The following is a 21,216-nucleotide window of genomic DNA, read 5'->3' on the forward strand; positions in this document are numbered from 1 at the left end:
CCGTTTGAGTCCATTGTTGTAGCTATATATAATTAAATAATGATTGAGATTAGATCAAAACTCACAAACATGTTACACAACTGATAATTTTGCACTTCTCATGCTGTTTTTTCTATTTTTTAACTGACCGATAGGGGGACATTCAAGGGGCAACAAGATGTAAAACTATGTCAATAAACGTTCAGCACAATCTTTGATTTGTTTTAAAATTTAAAGAGACTGAAAGGTACGATGGTCTGAGTGTTTCTAAATAAATGCCAATACAATTACACAATTAATAATCATCATGTAAAAATGTAACGTTACATTTACAACTTACATTAATTAACCGATTATAAAAAATATATCAAGTGTCCAACTGATTTAATTATAAACGTCGGTTATTGTGTTACTTACATTTATTTGGCTCACAGACAGGTGTTTGATTCAGTTTGACCCTTTTACTTGATTGCAGCTGGTGACCAGTCGGTGTAGAAGAAGTACTACTTGCTCTCGAACTGTCATTTCCCTGTAATCAAAACATTAAAAGTGAAAGTAGAAATAGATTTTTCGGAACCTCTATAGTATTTGTAATAAAGCCATTTCGTATTGTTAATTTTTGTATAAACAAAAGGTAAAGAAAAGGTGAAAGTACAAAATAGTCCTCTAAATTAAAAAAAATTGTAGTAATCAGCATAATTTTGCTACTGTATGTGTATATTTGTAACGTTTCCACATAAATACGAAACTAATGTTAATATTGTTTACTTCCTTCTCTACAATGTAAACAATATATGAGCCTATTGTACGCGGGGAAGCTATGCGAAGATCATCTATCTTATAAGTTTATTATCTTTAAATTGCTTTTTTGGTAATCAAAATAAAGCGATAAGGTACAAAAGTGTGCTACATCTGCATTCGTTCAAAATTTTATGAAGATAAGAACAACCCTACCTGTGTCTGAGAATTTTCTGCATCACTTTCCTCTGCTCCCGATGAATCCAACATGGTGGGCAGAATTCGGCGTCGTTTTGGGGTCTTTCCAATTTGGCATGGAGTACTACAAGTCCCGTTTCTCTGTTTTGGTGAGGAACCAGTGCAGGAACCTACTTCACCTTCGTCATCACTAAAGATTCTATCACTTTGCGAATCGAGAGGAGAGCTCATTTTTTCTAGGTTTAGTGACAGCGACAACTTTTCTTGAGAGGGAAAAATTCCGCGCCAAAGGGGATGCGCGGGAATCCCAATTAGTCACAGGAATCCCCTGCAGAACCACGTGATTGGTACATGTGCTTGGAAGCCCAAGAGCTAGCATCAACATAGTGCAGGACAATTTCCGAGGATTTATTGGTATGTAGTCTAGGATGTCTTTTTAAGCTCACTTTTTTTGGTAAATGCTTGATTCAAAGGTGAAAAAGATATGAAATATGTTTGAATTACATTGATTAAAGGGGTAAAACAAACTAAAATTAAAGACAGTCAGGTTAGAGCATCACACTATCCATAATTGCATGTCATGGATTATTTGTCACAGTAAAAATTATATATAAGTCATTTAGGATATAACATAAGTTGATTATGAAATTGCTTTTTGAATGGTTGTGTCATTATTGGAGGTCACAGGTAAAAATGTGCTTCTAGCCTGACATTGTGTCATTTGTGTGTACACACAAATTATTTTTCAAGGCATTTAATTGATAAAATGTTAAATCAAAGATAAAGATAAATATCATGAAGCATTTCTCTGAGCATAGGATTTTGTTATCATGAATTTGATGTATAGACTAATTACATGTATCTTTTGTTGTTTGTTTTATAAAGGTATACATATACTCCAGTCAAAGAGGCCACGCCTGCTATCACCAGTGCTAGATGCAAGTACTTGCATTGCACATTAAGAAATTGTTCGTAAAAAGTAAGTACCTAAATTATTGTTAATATACATCAGTAAGTAAGATAAAAAAAAACCCAGCCAATTTGTCTTCTAAGGGAAATTGAGTCTGACATCATCCCGATTATTTCGAGCAGTGCGTGGTTGCAGAAGCTTTCGACCAATCAGATATGGGTTGTGTACAGTAGATTTCAGTCCTGTCAGTTTCTACAAAGCTAAAATTGCAATCAATTTTGTAAGAAAATATATAGGGAATCATACTTGGTGGTAGTTCCCTTCTACGGAGCTATAAATTACAATCAATTTTGTAAGAAATATACAATTATAAGGAATGATACTTAGTGGATGTACATGTACCGGTAAATATCACTAAATCCTGCAGAATTTTGTACTTGGGTTTTGCCGAAAAAAAAAATAATGAGAGTCCTATGAATTATTGTGAATGGAAAGCAATGTGTATATATATATTATACATGTAAACAGTATAATTATATCAACTGATGTATATTAATTTTTTTGTAAAACATTTTTATTTCAAAGGAAAAGATGGGTAAACATAGTTTAGAAAGCAAAAGGAAATTTAGAAAAAGGAAAAGGAAAGAAAACAGACAAAAGAAGAAACTGCATAAGAAAGCAAGTATTGAAAAAAACCACATTTGCCTCTGCAATGCTTCATCCTGTCCAGACAAAACATCAATTTCTTGGTTGTCTTCATCATCATCATCATCAACACAACAATCATCAACATCATCATCATCATCATCATCATCATCAGTGAAACCAAAAGATAATCAAAATTTTATAACATTCACCTCAGATCCATTGTATGTGCGTTTTATGGAATATTCAGTGTTGAAAAAACGAGTTGCAGCTATTGAACAAAGAGAGAATTCTATGAAAATGTAATAATACACCCTCTTCAGGTATGAAAATACTTTAACTGAATTTAATGATTATTACTGAATATTACATCATATTTATACCCCTGTTCCAAACTGTAACCATGCTGTGTATTATTAAGGCTGATGCATGTCAATCACGATATCATTTTATGATAACACATGTAATGTGCAAATGAACACCAGTAATATGTACATGTATAAAACTGAGTTTTTCTTTAACATGCAGTAAGTCATGTATTTGTTGAATTATTTTCCTCAAAATAGCAAATCGTCAACAAAAATATCCCAATTCAAAGAGTACAGGTTCTAGTATAGTGGTAGAAAAATTTACTAAGCTAAAAATTGGAGATCCTCATGCTTGTTTGCCTTGGAGAGGTGTTTTCATTTGAAATTATCCTATAGCCAGGCAGATATGGAGAGGTGACCCTCAAATTTCTAATTATCTACATTACACAGTGTTATTAAAAAAATTCAGTTCATTTAAGTAAACATTGGAGATCCTCATGCCTGTTTGCCGTGGAGAGGTGTTTTCATTTGAAATTATCCTATAGCCAGGCAGATATGGAGAGGTGACCCTCAAATTTCTAATTATCTACATTAAACAGTATTATTAAAAAAATTCAGTTTATTTAAGTAAACATTGGAGATCCTCATGCCTGTTTGCCGTGGAGAGGTGTTTTCATTTGAAATTATCCTATAGCCAGGCAGATGAGGAGAGGTGACCCTCAAATTTCTAATTATCTATATTAAACAGTGTTATTAAAAAAAATCAGTTCATTTAAGTGAACATTGGAGATCCTCATGCCTGTTTGCCGTGGAGAGGTGTTTTCATTTGAAATTATCCTATAGCCAGGCAGATGTGGAGAGGTGACCCACCATATAAACACATTTTTATTCATATTTTTTTAGTTAAATGTGTTTCTTCCTGAACCCCAAGGACATTTTGTAATTTAACAAATTATGAAATGAACTAGGCATTAACTTGCTTTATATGCTTTATATTTTATAAAGAAGCAAGTAACGCACCTAAAAATGTAGAGATCATTAGGTGTTGACTCTATACAATGTATAAACGTATCTCTTTTTCATTAGCAATTATCATTTTAAATATAAGTATTTACAAGAACTATATATAATTATGTTTTCACAATATTCAGTAAATAAAAAATGAATTTGCCACAATATCTCTTTACTTCATACAGAGCATGTTACAGAATATATAAAATGTTTTTTTTAATGTTTACAGATTTCAAAGGGTAGTCGCTAATGGAGATGAAAAAACAGTCAAGTAATTTCAGCAATTTGGTGACCAGGAGCTTCTTCCATTCGTGTGTTGTGAACATCAGTTTAAATATGTATGTGAATGTTATGGATTTTTCTTTGATATTTTTGGGAATTTTTTAATACAAGACATCTTCATTTTTTGTGCAAAATTAATTTGTTTTCTTGCTTGCCTGTATATGTGTTACAATATGGCATCTGCAGCAAAGCGACCACGAAAGTTTTGTACAGCATGTAAATTAGAGTTTTCCGACCGACATTTTCGGCGACATATGGAAAACTGTGCCAATGATAAGATCAATCTTTCTTCTTCCAATGTATGTACAAGTTCTGATAGCAATACAGATGATGATGCTCATCAAGAATCTCCCCTTTTCTCAGATGAGGAAGAAGTTGTGTATAAAAACTATGACTCCAAAAAAAAATATATTGAACACAAAACTTTTTGTAATATTAGTGAGGAAGATGCTGAAACATTTTTTGACATAGACTTTGAGAATGGAAGTGAAATTTTAGAAACCAGTGATTCTGATTCTGATGAAATTGACATTTCAATGGATACAGATTTAGATGTTGAAGAGTCGAAAAAAGCTGTGGTATCCGAGTCAGAATCCATTAATGTTTTGACACGAGTTGTATGTACATTTTTAGTACTGTGGCAATCGGTATACAATGTGTCAGACTCAGCTGTTGAAGCATTATTAAAACTATTTTCAACTGTATTTAATTTTTTAAGTAATTTTTCAGCAGCACTTCAAACAATAGTAAAAATTTTCCCACAGAATTTATACACAATGTCAAAAGTTTTAGCCAATAGCAAGTCACAATTTTCAAAGTATGTTGTATGTAGAAAGTGTTTTACATTGTATGACTTGAATGATTGTTTTTTAAGTGTTGAAGGTAGACAACAATCAAAACTCTGTAATCATATGTGCTTTCCAAACCATAGACTTGCATACATGCGTAAAACATGTAAAGAACCTTTACTTAAAGATGTAGGAGAAACAGGTGCTTCAAAATTTGTACCATTCAAAACATATTGTTACAAATCATTAAAGTCATCACTTGAAACTTTTGTAAATCGTGAAGATTTTGAGGATAAATGTGAAAGGTGGAGATCTAGACAAACCCAACAAAATATTCTTCATGATGTTTATGATGGAAATATCTAGAAAGATTTCAATGGTAGAAAATACAATTTTTTTACAGAGGAAGGAAATTATGGTTTAATGCTGAATGTAGACTGATTTCAGCCCTTTAAGCATACCAATTACTCTGTAGGAGCTATTTACTTATCAGTTTTAAATTTACCAAGAGAAGAAAGATTTAAAAGGGAAAACATTATGTTAATTGGTATAATACCTGATATGAAGAAAGAACCACCAACAAATACATTTCTTCAACCTTTAGTGGACGAACTAAATGATGCTTGGCATAATGGTTTTCATATTAAATCTAGGAAATCCAAAAACCAAACTAAAAAGTTCAGATTGGCTCTCCTTTGTGTAGGATGTGATGTTCCTGCAAGCAGGAAATTATGTGGGTTTTATGGTCACATGGCTAACTTAGGCTGTAACAAATGTGAAAAAAAGTTTCCAGGTGTGTTAGGAGAAAAGATATTTGGTGGTTTTGACAGAAGCACTTGGCCTCCAAGAACAAATTTTCATCACAGGGAAGTTTGTGGGAAAATTTCTAAATGTTCTTTAAAATCTGAAATGAAAACCTAGAAAAGAAGCATGGAGTAAGAGTGTCATGTCTGCTAGATTTAGACTATTTTGACCCAATAAGGATGACACCGATTGACCCAATGCACAATCTTTTCCTTGGGACTGCTAAACATATGATAAGTGTATGGAAAACTAAAATGATCTTAAAAGATAGTGATTTTTTAGTTATTCAAGAGAAGATAGAGAAAATCTTCTGTCCATCTGATATTGGCAAATTACCTAAAAAGTTTTCATCCTCTTATGGCTCATTTAATGCTGATCAGTGGAAAAATTGGACTCTACTGTTCTCAGTTTATGCTTTAAAAGATGTCATACCCGATGAACATTTAGAATGCTGGAGAAAATATGTATTAGCATGTAGACGGTTGTGTTCTAGATACATTTCATTAGGAAATGTAAAAGTAGCTGATGGATTATTGGTTAGTTTTTGTAAAAAGTTTGAACAACTTTATGGAGTTGATTTTGTAACACCAAATATGCATTTGCATGGTCATTTGTTAGATTGTTTGTTTGACTTTGGTCCAATCTACTCGTTTTGGTTGTTCAGTTTTGAGAGAGAAAACGGAATACTTGGTTCTTATCCAACAAACAGAAAAAGTATTGAAACCCAGATTATGAAAAAATACTTGAAAGAAAGTTGGGCCAGGGAAAAACAGTCAGATTTTGATGATGATTTTTTGTGTCTATTTAATGACCTGACTAAATTTCATTCTGACAGTGTGCGTGGAACCTTACATCAGCAACTAAAATCAACACAGCATACTCGTAATGTAGAAAAAGCCTCAATTCAAATAAATTTACAATCAGTTGACTGGAGTAATAACAATGGTATCTTTACCAAAAAGTATAAGGGTGAAATATTAACTGATGTTGAGTTGAATGAACTTCAAAATATGTATTCATTTTTGTATGGTGATAAGCAATTGAAATTGTGTACTTCTGTGAAAATAGGAAAAGAGTTGTACATAAATGGATCTGTTTTAGGCTCAAAGCACGGTCGTAGTGTCCGTTCCTCCTTTATTTTACCATTCTGGTGTGGAGATGATGGTGAACTTGTACATACTTATAGTGATCTCACACCCCATCCAGGTCAAATTGTCAGATTTTTTGAGCACAAAGTCATGATTGATGGTGAATTAAAAAGTCACTATTTAGCAAAAGTTGTTTTGTTTTAAACGTCTACCAAATTCATTGAGATTTTCATTTGGAAAACCAGTGGAAATATGGTATAGAAATCAATTTGAACAACAAAGTTCATCAATGTATATTCCTGTTCAGAGAATAAAAAGTAAATTTGTGTATGCTACTGAAAGTATTTTGGGAAAAGATGTTATTGTAGTTTGCCCAAGAGAGAGATATATTGTGTGAACTGAATATTATATCCCTGCTTTGTTTTATCATAATTATTGAAATCATTTGTATTATCATTTTTATGATGATTTTTTTTGACAACACAATGTACATACATTTATTATAAATGTGTTTACCTTGTCATAATTGACTTTCCTTTTTGACTTTTAATTTGTTGTCAAAAGGATTCAAATGAGTTTGTATTTGTATAAATTATACACTTAAATTGATTAAGTACTGGTATGTGTATTTAATTTCAATTTAAGTCACAATTTAATTGTTCAACAATGGTATATCATGTGTGTACATGATAACATGTTATTATATATATCATTATTTCTTAAAATAAATATTGAAAAGATCTAGAGCCATTAATTTACTTATTTGATGATAATGCATGTAGATAATTAAATAAATACATGGGAAAATATGCCAATATATAAAACAGTTGATAAATTTAAAGAAGAAAGGATGAAGTTAACAAATGTGACACTTTACGTGCAATTGATAATTATAAGTTTTCAAGTAAGGAATAATTAAAAAATAAAAAAAAAATTAACATGTATTAATATATTATTCTTTCTAAAAATTCACAAGGTGAAAAATTAACTTTTTAAATATGTCGGCTAATTAAAGTTCATATTTTTTCATCTTTCAAAAACAGAAGGTAATAATCACCTTTTTTAAATATAAAAGTTCAAATTAAAGCTAAAAGATCATCTTTTAGAAATTAAAAGGTAATCAAAGATTCAAGTTCATCTTTTGTAAACATTTTATAACAAATTAAATATAATAAAAGGCGTTTTTTCGTGCAGTGTCTTTTCTGGTTACACCCGCCGATTATTTTCAATCATGTTTAATCTTGTTCACTGTCTAGCTCTAGGTCTGTGGGTTTGAATTTTTGTTTTCCAGTAAAAAATTGTAATACACACTACTGTTCAAATTCCCTATAATATCATCAACTGACAACAAATAAAAGTATATGCTATATAAAGCTGTAATTGCCTCGGATTTTAGATAACCCAGGATTAAAAAAGTTAATTAGTTCGTAGCTTAATGCTTTAAATTGTGTATAAAGAGTTTAAAGAAACAATCGAATTTTAGTGTACATGTATGATATACAAAAGCAGATTTACACGAAGACCCTGCTTATTAATCAACAGCTGTGTGACTGAAAGATGTTGGAACGTGACTAAGTGACATTCTTTTATTGATTAAATTAGAACCAACGACCGCTTTTATTGTTTAAATGGAACCGAGATTCAACACAAGGTGAATCTTATTTCAGTTAATAAGTAATATCTAATTATATATCGCATGTTGCACTCATGAACCTGGAATGTTTTCTTAATGAGTTAACTTTGGTTATTTGCTGGCGTGAGCAAAATCGATGCTTCTTTTTAATCATGGTTATAATAGAAATTAGTTAAACATGTTTCGTGATTTTTTTTTATTAATTAATGGTCTCTTAGAAATCGTTATCGATAAGCTGCAAGGTTGGTTTCTGGTGAATATATCCTTCGAATATAACTTGTTCTTAAACTTTTTAGCTCATCTGGGATAAAATCCCAAGTGTGCTTTTTAATCACATATTTTGCGTGTACCGTTTTTTTACTTTGAATATTTTAATTAACTTTTGCAATATAATTTGTATTAATCTCATTTATCACAACTGATCTCGCCTCTCAAGTAAAATTTTGATCATATTATTTTTGGTCGTCCGTCCGCAGTCTGTTTGTACATTTAAGCTGTGAATTCTTTAAACGCCGTTTCTGTGCCACTCTGGACCTGTTTCGAAAATATTAAACACAAATCAATTTTGTGTTAAGAAAATTCATAGTGTTTTTGAAGGATTTACGTGTTCTTTGTCTTAAAAGATAAACACATTGTTGGCATTTAGAAAAATAAAAAAAATTAAGAATTACATAGTGAAAAAAACCCCACTCAGATCTTAAATACGTCCTTTACGATCACATCAGTTCGTACACTGTAGGTTAAATTTTCAGTATATGGCCCCTAACCTAATTTCAGGATCTTTAAAGACGTTAAATAATAACTTTTAGGCATTTATGCTAAAATTTTAGGCTGTTATTTTTGTTACAATGTTACAGATTTTTTTTTATTGTACATAGCTGAACAAAGATTGTTTTAAGATCAACAGCAAAATACCGGGAAAAACTTTATTTTCACCAAAAGATTAAGAGAAAGGAAACATTTTTTTTTTACTGCATTTGTTAAGTTAAAAGAGTTTTTCATCGTTGAATGAAGCTTCTTGATATGGTATATGGCCATAGTTTCTCAAGTATGAGCTATTAGACCCCATAGGCCTCTTGTTACTCAAGTTTTTTTTAATGCTACACAGCGATTATCATCATGCTTTGATTTGGATTTCTCCCTTAATATTGATTTTAGTCGATGCATCTACATAACGTCATTACCACTAAATGTGAACGTATTTTTTTTCAAAAGAGACCGCACTCTATTTACAATCGTGAGGGTTTTTTTTCAATAATATGAAAACAGCTCAGATCAGGTGACACTTTTCGCTCAGATATTTAAACTTTGTAGTCAGATGATATTCAGTTAATCGAATTCTTCTGAGCAAAATAAGATCGTATTTGTTATATAGGATGAATTCAAGTACAGCCATCATTTTATTTTCCTGCGTTGCTTTGGCGATCACTTCGATACAACACGTTTCCCGTAAAACTACCCAAGCACTCTGGACATCATGCAACAGATTTGATGGGTTTCCTTCCATTTTGACATGCTATAGCTTTTGTATAAATGTGTTCGACGATTTATACTTGTTCAGTCGTGACTTTATAACAGGGACTTGTTATTGTTGTGACCAGGTCCCAGGTTTGAACGATCAGTACCTGTCCAATTCTGATAAAAGATCCTTTAAAACTGGTAGGTAAAGGATAAATTTTTTTTGATTTATAAATTGTAAGAATTTATGAAAAACATTTTAACAAACATGATAGAGACTTATAATATTCTAGATGCATGTATAAGAACACAGCATTTTTATTTGTATTTGATATATATCTCAAATAATGTACGCATTTCCATATCAAATGGCGTTTATGTATTTTCTTATTTTTTTATAATTAAAAACTTTTCATTTTACTAGGATTTTGTCCATTTAAGTACACGGGATACAAAAACAACCAGGACAAAGTTTGCCTGAGATACGAGGAATCTTTAAGGACTTACCAGGAGGCTGTGGACATTTGCCAAGGAGAGGGAGGCGACCTAATTCGAGTAGATTCACTAAACAAGCATAACATTTTGAAGGATTTTGTGGGTAAGATTTAGCCTGTCTGAAGTCAAATATACTGCTCTTTGTTAGATCAAAACATTCGCACTTTTGTCTATAGTTTTTAATTGTCGAGAGATATGGGTCACTCGAGTGACATATGTTTAGTCGAACACAATATAATGACGTTGGTTGTTATATCAAGGTTTTTCAGAGCACAATAGTTTTCACTTGACTGAGGGCAAATTGTATTGATGATGTAAAAGCATTTGCAGATTTAAAAAATAATAAATGATATCCACATTATGTTCAGTTGTTTTGATGCTTTTAATGGAATAAAATTGTCAATTTTTGGAAGGATAAAACCTTTTTTTTAAATATTTCTAATCTAACAAAACCAATTTTCGCAGTACACTAAAATCAAAAGTTAAAATGAAGTATTTTAGTCTATATAGATTTGCATATTTTTTGTAGGTTTTACCTCACTTACTCGTTATAAGAAGTTTAATACTAATTTTTTTTTGTATTATCATCATTCATTTTTTTGGGGTAAAATTGGATCAAAAATGGGTAGAAATTTGAATACTGATATAGGAAATTCGGAATATTTCAAAAAATTGTCGCTGAAATCTTAATGCTTTGTATTTATTTAGTGCCACTACCAGTAGTTCATTTTTAATGTTTTATTTGTAATATTTTTACAATTAAAAAAATCTCAGTAGTAGTGTAAAATTTTATAAGATTTTTCATGATTTAAAAAAAAAATATTGTATGACCCTTAACTCAAAAATTAGATCATTGACCTACTTTTTTGAAAGTGAAAAATAACACTACAATCAAAGATCTATAACATACAATAGATGGCTTTTCATTATCATCATTGGTTTTTTTTCATTCTGAGTAAACGTCATCCTTAGGTGAAATAAAATAGTCATTGACTCATCGTACTCGGGAAATTTCAATGTATTTATAAGAATAAGAAATATATTTAATTCATCTATTAAAAATTATGTAATATTTTTACAAATAAATGTTTTTTTAATGAAAATATTGAATTAAATAGACTTGAAGAGAAGTTAAATTTCAATTTACCCCAGGAAATATCGAAGTATATTACATTGCAATATAATTAACAATATCCACTTTTGATGTACACTTCCTTATATTTGATGAGATAAGTGTTATAACCAATATAGATTTCCATTGTTCTAATTGTATCTTTCTTAAACATCTATAAATGACATATAACAATGTACTTGATCTTGCACAAGCGGCTTTCCGCCCAACAACACTAAAAAGAGTGTTAATTAAAAAAATGTTATTGGTTAAACGTTACTTAAGATTTTTTTATGATAATATTACATGAGACTACTTAGAGACTTTTTTTACCAGAGAAAAAACGTTCGCTCAGCGAAGTTGAGGTGTGGGTCCAAGGCATCAGAGATGGCAACTTAATATGGCATTACCATGATTCCACAGAGCTTAACTATACCTGTCTGACACGAATTTCAGCTAATACTGATTCTAACTACATGCGGGCGGTCAGCAATGATAATTACGACTGCAACGACCACACTCACCTGTTCTCTACCTTCTTCCTGTGTGAGATATACATTCGTGATATTTGGTTTTAAATGAACTATAAGGAGAAGGTGGCAAGTTCTGAAATAAGAAAAATTCTTCCAGTATGAACGAAGAGTTAAGATGGAACCTGGTTGAATTATAAAGTTGCATGTCGACTGTCACCGTGAATTATTTAAACAGTAATTAATGCTCTCAATGTACAGAATCCTTTTCGTGTGTGAAATATACATTCGTAATATTTTAATTTATTATGAAGAAGTGACACAGTTTGCATTGTCATGTATATCGAACTGAGCTGCAACTTGGGTTGATATTCAAATAACATCCAATCACTAACCACGTATCTAAGTACTATAATTTTAATCACCCAACTTTGTTTCTTGTGTGAGAGATACATTCGTAATGATTTGTTTTAATGTACATGTACTACAGGTAGAATTACACAGAAAATTTTGATAAAAGGACTATATGCGGTTTTATGCATTTTTTGCCCCCAAAATTAAAGTCTTATAAAGCGCTTAAAAAATAAGGGTGAAGATAGTTAGAATCATATTAAAAATATGGATGCAAAAGGTTACCATCACAGTGACGTCATAGTGTAGGAATGACGTCATGAAGATTGCCTAATTTTGATAAATTGATGTTTTGAGGCAAAATATGGGTGTTTTCCGATGATTTTTCGACCGGGTAACATTGAGTGCAGGCTTGCTCAAGTACCATTTTTTTTAGTATAATGTGTATAATTATCTAAAGAAAAACATATGTTAAAATCTTACTTGAGCAGACCTGCGCTCTATAACTCCGAGTGCAAAATATAAAGCAAAAATGAGAATAGTTTCATCTGTTTGCAAATTTGCGAGAATAAGGTCAAAAAGTTGACGTCATAGATAAATAGCCAATGAGCAATGGTGGTTTAAATCAAGATTAAAGTGATAGGCGTCCACTGTACAATGATTTATGAAGATTTGATTTTTATACGACACTTTTTAAAAATTGGTTAAAATTGGGGGCAGATATCAGACCATACCGCACATAGTCCTTTACTGAATGAGACTTGGAGATGAAATACAGCAGATTGGTGATTTAATTTAGTATGGTTGGGATTTGTTTTTGTTGATAATGCATCGCCAACGACAACATATAATATTTGGTTTGAACCTAACTTTGTCGGTAGATGTAAAACACGCACGAAATAAATTAATCTTAATTCTAAATGAATTAATCTTAATCCTTAATGAATATATTTTCACCTTTTTGAAAATTTTTCATGTTATCGGGTTCATCTTTATTAAAAGAAAATGGTTGACTATTGATTTTACGTATCCATATCACTTTTAAATCGATTCAATGTTAATTCTCAGTAACCTCGTTACAGTGTATAATCTCTATATAGCAAAATGCTATAAACATGGACTACATGTACTTATTGAAAATGATCGATATTGACGTCACAATCGATAGTGGATAGAAACGCAGAAGTTGAGGAATGGTTTTTTTTCTTTATTGGTCCAGTTTAAATGGTATTGTCATTGTAAGGATACCACATTTGGATAAAGTTAATATAAAACCGCACAATTACTGATGTTACTTCAATGTCTTATCGTTTTTGAGACAGTCTCTACGGAGAATAGAATTTTATATATATTTATATATATATATATATATATATATATATATATATATATTTTTTTTTATTTATTTTTTTTGGGGGGGGGGGGCTCATTCGATGAAACATTTACAACGCCGTTTTTTCCATTTATATAATCTATCAATATAACTGTTTTAGTGGTAACAGATAAAAATTAATTGAAATTACATATATGCCTTGGTAATTACTAACAGCTTTGTCAATTATCGGTAAATTTTGAATGTTCCATCATTTTGTTTTTCGACATTAAAATGCTTATATTTATTTGTTCTAAATGACTGTATCAACACGTTAAATGAACCGAGGTGGTTACTAAATCAATACCGATTCGATAAAAAATAAGTTAATTACAATGCTGTATATATGTAACCAAAACGTATGGGTTTGTATTTAGTATCAAAATCACTCGTGACGTTTAAATTACATCTTATAAAATTACACACAATAAATTAGAAGAATTTTTTGAAAAATTTGTTCTAATTACTGATAAACGCAAACTATAAACTTGCAAGAGATTTCTCATTTTCAAAAACCATTAACGTTGTTCTTTAGATCATTTATCGGAGTAAACTCGCATTTGACTTTCAGAATCATTGAATTACAATCCTTCAGCATATTCAAAGGGAGAAAAAAGCTTCTGATAAATATGGGAAAAAATAAATCTCGGCCATGGAATCCTTCTATATTTGTGCGACTTATCACAATTACGGATTTCACAGACATCAAAGAAAGCACCTTGAAGGCAAAGTATCTGATCAATGATGGTATTAAAACTTGATAATTAGTGTAGTAATTACAAGGACATTGTTATTGCTACGAGAAAGTACACAGAGTGGGTTGTATGTACTACATTAGCTTAAAGAGAATAAATATGTTTTTATCATTAAACTAACGAGTTTCTAGATAGTATATCAGAAGATTAAGAATGATTTCATATTACCTTTGATTCATTTACATTAAAGTGAAAATATAAGGGTTTTTTATGATCCTCTACACATTTGGAAAAAGATCAGAATATAAACTCGAAATTTATTTAAAGATAAAGTTCGACTTAAAAATGACAGAAGAAAAGATTTTCAGGAAAAAAAAATTATATTGTAATACTTCATGTATTCATGAAAGTAAATATCCTTGCGGAAATCGAACTCGGAAACTGAACATCGGTGAACTGAAGTTATATCCATGGCGCCTAAGAAATTTTGGCGATATGAACTGTTTCACATTTCGTTCAAATCAACAGGTTGTAACGTACTGTCCTAAAAAGTGGAAGTCACGGCGTGTCGAGGATCTTTAAGATAGAAAAGAAGTGACTTCTTGAATAATAAATAACATTTTTAAATACATTGTAAGCCGTAGATCTTGAAACAATTCAAAGTGTATCGCTGTACAAATATCACCTTTACGGTCGTACATCTCGCACCTCGAAGCTACCCAATCGCGATGAAATTATCAAGTTTATGTACGAATGAATTCAAAGCAAGGAGAAAAAAATTCCAAAAAAACAGGATAAAAACAAATGGCATAAAGTAATACACACAATCTAGGCATTGTAAGGAATACAACAAATCGGCCAGACAAGATAAGAAATACCCCCCCCCCCCAAAAAAAAAAAAAAAAAATTAAAAAAAAATAAAAAAATTGGCCATCAGTTTCAGGCGTGGAATCAATTGTAATGTAAATTACTAGTTTATATATCACAGTGCTGGAGTTTGAGTCGTGATTAGCTTTTAAATGTAATTAAGATCTGTTTGGTTTTGCCCATAAAAGATATAAAGAAATAACATTATCCCTATACATTCACGGACTGTTAATTCAAGAGGAAAACTTTAATTGAGACACATTAAAGGGAATTTTATTCTAAATAAATGTTTTATTGATCATGTTTGAATTACAATTTAATTAGTATGTGATTTAACTGGAAACCTTTTGAATTTGATGATTTTTTATTTTTCACTGTTTTCTGTTGTCGGCCTTGCATGAAAGTAGGTACATTTCTTGTAATTACGTTTCTGGTTTATTGGAGATTAATGTTCACAGATTTTCTTTGATCTATGCGATTGTAAAACGGAAATTAATGAACGCTGAACTCATTTGATGTTTGATATCCATGATGGAATTAACGATATCATGGTTTGTTCTCAATATTTCGTCTGTTGAAATGAATACATTTATTCCATTTAAAATCATAGCAGTAGGTTTTTTTTCAAATTCAATTAAAAATAGTTTTATTTCAAAAGTCAATATAAATGCAATATTTGAATATGCATCATTAATTAAAAGGTAATTGTTTTGTGTTGATCCGTTTGTTGAGGTCGAAGTAGATGCAACGAATTTTAGTCGGTGTGGTAATGTGAATTAAGTCAGGTATCATCATACTAAGTCTCAAGTAAGATTTTTTAACACCCCCCCCCCCCCGTTCATTGATTTAAATTGCACTTAATTAACAGGCATATTATCTTTCGGAAGTTATACTTGCATTAGTATATCATTACCAGCTGTCATTGACGAAACTTTATTTAGTAAAATGATCTTAATCTCTATCTATACAATAATATTTTCATCATAACTTCACCAAATGTATTGTTATTTTAAGTTTCAATGGTAGAGAAAATATATGTGTTACCAACAAACAACGCTCTTCTACTTGTATATGATTGCATTTATTCATCACACAGATTTTTCTTTGAAAACTAGTTTCTAATGTGTCTTACTCAAGCATACCTTACGATATCGAACTTTTCCAGAACACTGCCTTACTTTGAATATAATTAACCTTCACACGTATTGGTTTTCTCCCTTTGTTCTCTCAAAACAATAAGGTAATTGAATTATTCTTTACTCTCCAATCCGTATTTGATATTGATTTTGTAATTAATTTACATGTGTTCACTACAGATATGAATCTAGATGAAAAGATAATGTATTCTTCCAAAATGCGGGATTTTTTTATTGTAACACAATAAGCACGAGTGTTCAAAGTGAAAAATATTTTAACAAAAACTGAATCACTTTTTAGTTGCAGAAAGATATACAGAAAAACTTGCAGACATTTTTGAAATCTAAACCATTCTGATATCCTAAGAAGATATGAGATTGGCTTTTCGAGTTCTCGTTTCGTGTGTCGTTTCAACGATTTCTTCGAATCATAACTTGTACCGTAAGACGAGCACGGTACCGTGGACGTCATGTAAACGTTTGAATGGATTAACTTCCATTTTGAAGTGTTACCGTGAATGCAGGAAAGCGTTCGATGAGTTATACTTGTTCAGTCGTGACGTAACCACGGGAACCTGTTATTGCTGTGACAAAAAACCAGGAGTTGACGATGTGCTAATTCCAGAGTTCGAAAGGGAGACTTTTATTACTGGTATGTAGAATTTAATAATGTGATGATGTATTCCATTATAATTTTCAGCAAATATATTTGTAAAACATATTCTGGTAGTAAGTATATTACCTGCTTTAATGGTTTTATAAAGTAAATCTGAAATCATAGCAGTGAAAGCTACATGCGTACAGTATGAATCACAAAAGCGTGCATATAAGTGTTGATATCTACATCTACCTCATTCATAAAATTTATTACCCATAAAAAGTAAAGGTGCGTACATAACATGTAAAACTACTATCATTAATAACTACTTGAATTAAAATTGACCTCTAAAAGGCTTTACAATGCATCGATAGGTTTTTAAAAGTTTGGTCCTGCTTTGGATTACGTACATTTCTGTTTGTCCATGTATGTTCATGCAAGAATTACATAGTCAGAAACATAAAGGTTTGATGTAAATATTGTGACTAATTTATATGATTATACAGCTCAATACCAAAGTTTATGCACATAATTGAAAGTCCGGGAATTATTAATGATAGAAATCGTCAAGTATGTTTTCTTCCTACAACACCGAATACACAATTTGCATTCCGGATTTGGTTAACTTTGTACAAAAAATGTTTCTAGTCATTCTATCTATAACGGAAAAATTACCAGTCTACAATGTTATTACATAGCTACATGTATCAAATTAAATGGATTGAAAAGTTTTGCAAATGTGTAATATGCATCAAATGGAAATTAGATAAAAATTCAATAAAAATTACATTCATTTTATGAAATGTTACATTCCCCTAGGTAACTGTGCATTAAGATACAAGGGGTATGAGTACAACAACCAAAAAGTCTGCCTGAGGTACGAAGAAACTTTAAAGACTTACCACGAGGCCGCGGACGTTTGTCAGAGAGAAGGGGGCGACCTAATTCGAGTCGATTCTATTACCAAACATAACATTATGAGTGCGTTTATTGGTAAGTATGTTGAAAATATTACAACCTCTAGGTGAATGTCGTTTAAAGATTCAAAAATTTTTAAATACGGGTGCCTTATCCGGCTTTTGCACACACAAAAAGATATGTATTTATGTATTATTTATATACATGTACAATGAAAATTCTTTATATACATGAAAACTCTAAGAAGTATGCATTTTGACAAATTTTGAAAAAAAAATCTTGATTACGCCAAACAATACAATTCAATATTTATTTAACGTGGCAGAATTTGTTAATATCTAAATTGTTTGTGTAGAAATCATTATAAACATTTAAAAGAACATATGCTACTTATTAAAGCTGCATGGTCATGTTTTTTTTTTCACTGTAACATTATCGAATAGTTTTCCAAACTGGCCAGAAAGTTATCGACTTTTGCCTATAACACCAGCAAAATCGGTCTTCTTTTAAAAAAGGAATTTCAGATAAAAGATTGTTTTGAAGAGAAAAAAATTTCCCCGTCTTGTGCATACATCATTTATTAATACATACGTAGAACACAATATGTTCATTGTTTACACATTAATGTTTAAGGTTTACTACCGATCTTTCGTGTTATGAATATATGAAATAAAAAACGCTAGTGTATGCAGATGTATTTGCATATTTTAAACCAAAGTGTATTTGCATATTTTAAACCACAGTTGTCAAATCTAAAGTATCTGCCCAACGGTTATCTCGCCTTTCACTTTCCGCTATGGCGTTAATTAGTGTCACCGCGTTCCTCGGCACCTGTTCTGAAAAAATCAAAATGAAAATCGTATCAAAGTAACCAATTTTTAAAAAGTTTTTTTTTTGTTTTTATTTGGCCCCCCCACTTTTTCTCACAGCAACAATTTTTTTTAAAATTTACATATAAAAATATGAATTATAATGGAGTTGGCCCCCCCACTTTTTTGGAAGTTAGTAAAAAATTGATATGAAAATAAGGAAATGAGTGAAGTAACCCCCCCACGGATTAGGAATTTCATGATTTGGAGGGGAAAAAATTTTGGTAGGGAAGAATTTTTTTTGAAAGTATAGTTGAGCCCCCCCCCCCCCCCGGATTAGGAAGATTAGGATTTTGAAGATTTTTGGAAACTTTAAGTTTCCCTTTATTTTTTTTTTGCTTGTCAAGATTTTTTGGATGGGTCTGGCCCCCCCACTTTCAAAAACGATGCTACGTGCCTGATTAGTGTATGTTTTGATGTAAACGACAAAGCGTGTCCCGACACCTTACTCTCATTTTTGCTATTTCAGGCCTGTTTATCGAAAATGAAAGTAGGTTCTAATTTTAATTCTCAATAATCATTTATCAAGTAAAATTCAATTATATATAGCTTACGGACATCATATCACAAGTGAAAGAATACCAAAGGTATAAGCAGTTACTCTGGTGCAGGAGTTTCGTAGTTTATTCGCGAAATGTCTTATTTTATAAGTATAGATACTTTGAATAACTACCCTTTAATATCGTTCTGAAAATTTGATACAAAATCGGACCAAGCAGCTTTAACAGACAAATGCAACAAGTTCAATGGAAGATTCAAAAATTGTGTTACAATAGCTTTTGTGTTTCACTTTCTATTTAAGTACAAATTAAAAACAAAATCACTTCTGTGAGATGTTTGATAGCTGCAGTACTTTACTAACAGTACCGCTTTGTTCACACCTTTTTTGACAGAGGAACAACGCCTGGCGGATCGATCTGAGGTGTGGGTTCAAGGCATCAGGGATAGCGACCTGGTCTGGAGGTATCACGACTCCACAGAGCTTAAATACACCTGTCTATCAGATGTGTCGGGGAATTCCAATTCTAATTACATGCGGGCGAAACGTGTGGATAATTACTTCTGCGCTGACACAACAGAAACTTACAAGGCATTTTACCTGTGCGAGATGTTCATTCGTTTTATTTGATTTTAAATCTATAACCTTGGGGTAATATAAAAAGTAAAAAATAATCTCATTTTTAATTATCCCTCTTATCATAGTGACTGTTACTTATGGTAAAATTTAATATGTGAAACCATTTTTGCAATCGGTTCTATTATGTATTAAGATGACTTTTTTTTGACTTAGCACTGTGTTTTTCCATCAAAACAAGGAATCATTGAACACCGTAGCATACTCTTCTTCTACATTTTTTGAAAACAGTTGTATTTGAATATCGTCAAAAGTATTGACATAAAATTGATATGGAATAAAAAAAATATTGTACTCGACAATCGTATGAACTTGTAAAGGTATATATGATCAGACTGTAGGAACTATTCCAGTTAGGGGCGGATAAAAAAGCAAGAACCGCTTTGAAGTGTCATTATATAATAACGCTGATTTCCTGTGTTGTAAATCTTTGTTGTTCGTGTGTATGTTTAGTTTTTTAAACGAATGGCCGACTTCTATTCACTTACTACTTAGTATATATATTCAATTAATTGTCCCTTTTATCAATGCCTTGTGTAGACTTAACTATTGTAAAATATTTATATTGCTTATCTAGACATGTATACCTGTTTCGCTTTTTATTCCGATGATGAGAATGTTTTACATGTAAGTCAGAAAGGTTATTAAATTGGTTGTATGTCATAACGTTACAATTCATTGTTTTTTAGTAATTATGGTTTTTTGCTATATAATTGACTTTTTTGTCCCCCGCCGCAACGCGGTGCGGGGACATAGAAATGCTGGGCGTCCGTCCGTGTGTCCGTGGGTCTGTGGGTCCGTGTGTCCGTGCGTCCGTCCGTCACACTTTTATGTAAGCGCTCTCATGCCTACAAATTTTGACGGATTTTCATTAAATTTATACCAAATGTTTATATCACTATTATCTTGGTCAAGTTCGAAAATCAGCATTTGTCGATACTTTTTGTTGGAGTTATGGGACTTTGACCACAATAATGACTCCGTTTTATCCAAAAATTGACCTTGTAAGCGCTCTCATGCCTACAAATTTTGACGGATTTTCATTACATTTATACCAAATGTTTATACCACTAATACCTTGGTCGAGTTTGAAAATCAGCATTGGTCGATACTTTTTTGTTGGAGTTATGGAACTATGATCACAATAATGACTCTGTTTTATAAAAAAATTGACCTTGTAAGCGCTCTCATGCCTACAAATTTTGACGGATTTTCATTAAATTTATACCAAATGTTTATACCACTAATACCTTGGTCAAGTTCGAAAATCAGCATTGGTCGATACTTTTTGTTGGAGTTATGGGACTTTGACCACAATAATGACTCCGTTTTATCCAAAAATTGACCTTGTAAGCGC

General features: G+C 31.4%; 2 long non-coding RNA genes across 2 annotated transcripts; both read left to right on the forward strand.

Moving 5' to 3' along the window:
• The first annotated feature begins 9,663 nt into the window (after positions 1–9,663).
• LOC117687603 (uncharacterized) lies at positions 9,664–13,570 on the forward strand. The gene is made up of 3 exons (XR_004600448.2): positions 9,664–10,043; positions 10,267–10,440; positions 11,785–13,570. It is a non-coding gene; the product is annotated as an uncharacterized lncRNA (long non-coding RNA).
• A 2,976-nt stretch (positions 13,571–16,546) lies between these two features.
• Positions 16,547–20,451, forward strand: LOC117687604 (uncharacterized). The gene is made up of 3 exons (XR_010711773.1): positions 16,547–16,991; positions 17,757–17,930; positions 19,618–20,451. It is a non-coding gene; the product is annotated as an uncharacterized lncRNA (long non-coding RNA).
• The last annotated feature ends 765 nt before the right edge of the window (positions 20,452–21,216 follow it).

The sequence above is a fragment of the Magallana gigas genome, chromosome 1 (assembly GCF_963853765.1).
Source record: "Magallana gigas chromosome 1, xbMagGiga1.1, whole genome shotgun sequence".
Classification (NCBI taxonomy): domain Eukaryota; kingdom Metazoa; phylum Mollusca; class Bivalvia; order Ostreida; family Ostreidae; genus Magallana; species Magallana gigas.